The following is a 1343-nucleotide window of genomic DNA, read 5'->3' on the forward strand; positions in this document are numbered from 1 at the left end:
CCCCCCCCCCCCCAGTCTTCCAGCTCCCCGGGGGTTAGGGAGCAGAAAGTCTCAGCTGTCAGACCTGGAGCCTGGAGCTGCGCCTGTGCACAGACTCCCTCCCCTCCCCCTCTCACCCAGCAAAGCAAAGCTCAGAGAGCAACAACTGTGCGTCCTCCAGGAACGAAGAGTGATTCCCAGCATGCCTTGAGCCTGCCACATAGGGGAGGACAAGACTAGGAGGAAGTCAGGAAACAGGCATTCTGGGAAATGGAGTCCTGCTGGGGCCCCTGAGGAAGAGTCCTGCTAGGGGAGGGGCTCTACACTAATTGTCCCCCAGCCTGGGGAGCTGCAGCCCTCTTCCCCTCCCCCCATTTCCCTGCCCCGCCCTGCCCTGTTGCTGCTTCAGACTGGAGGCTGCCTCAGGCTAGAGCCTGGCACACAGCAGGTGCCTAATAAGTGTTGATTGACTGATCAATGAATGGATCCATCCTCCCCATGGGCTGCAGAGGTGATGCTGGGATCCCCCTGTCTGACAGAGAAGGACACTGAGGCAGCAGCTGACAGTCCAGGCCCAGCCCCCCTCCCAACAGCTTCCCCTCCTCCAGGGATCTCTCTGAACATCCTGCTGCCCCTCTGCTTTGGGGGGCCCAGGGGGCTCCACAAAGGAGGGACCAACCTATCCCCAGGTTGAGGAATCAGGTGACTCAGGGCTGCCCTCCTGGGCTTGGAACCCCCAAGATCTGGGTTCAAACCTGGCCTCAGTCCCTGTCCATCTGGGGGAGCCTGGCCAAGGCCCTTCCCCAGCCTTTACCTCAGTTTCCCCCATTGTGACATCCAGAGAACCAGAGCCTGAGCCTGGGGGCTGTGGAAGGGGTTCCAGAGTGGATCTGGGGGCAAACAGAGCTGCTTCCTCTGGGTGGGACTCTGGGCCTAAAGCCTGAGGCCTCTGGGCCAGCTCAGGAGGGTCTCCTTCAGCAGCGCCCCCTGCCCAGGAGGCCCAAAGACCCTTCAGAGGCCTGGAGGAGGCCCAGGAACTCCCCTCCTGCCCTTGAGGAGGCCACAGAAGGCAGCAGCAGCCACTGAGCCCAGGCTCTGAGCCCTGATGGACAGAGGACAGTCTGGGGGTGTCTGTGTGTCTGTCTGCAGGGCTGCTGGGCTCAGGCTGTTCAGGCCTGTCTGACTCTTCTCCCCTCTTTGGGGCTTTCTGGGCAGAGAGGCTGGGTGGCTTTGCTGTGTCCTTCTGCAGCCCATTGGACAAGGGAGGAAACTGAGGCAAGCAGGCTAAAGTGACTTGTCCAGGGTCCTCTGGAGGGAGTTCTCAGGTCTCCCCGACTCCAGCCTGAGCTCCAGCAGGCACAGAG

General features: G+C 61.6%; 1 protein-coding gene across 1 annotated transcript in view; it reads right to left on the reverse strand.

The window, feature by feature from the left end:
- LOC123239797 (zinc finger protein OZF-like) overlaps positions 1-168 on the reverse strand; it is a 39927-nt gene extending 39759 nt beyond the window's left edge. The window contains exon 1 of the mRNA XM_044667095.1: positions 117-168. The gene's annotated coding sequence lies outside the window, so the exon portion shown is untranslated. The remainder of the gene's footprint in view (positions 1-116) is intronic.
- Positions 169-1343: the final 1175 nt, after the last annotated feature.

The sequence above is a fragment of the Gracilinanus agilis genome, chromosome 3 (assembly GCF_016433145.1).
Source record: "Gracilinanus agilis isolate LMUSP501 chromosome 3, AgileGrace, whole genome shotgun sequence".
Taxonomy (NCBI): Eukaryota; Metazoa; Chordata; class Mammalia; order Didelphimorphia; family Didelphidae; genus Gracilinanus; species Gracilinanus agilis.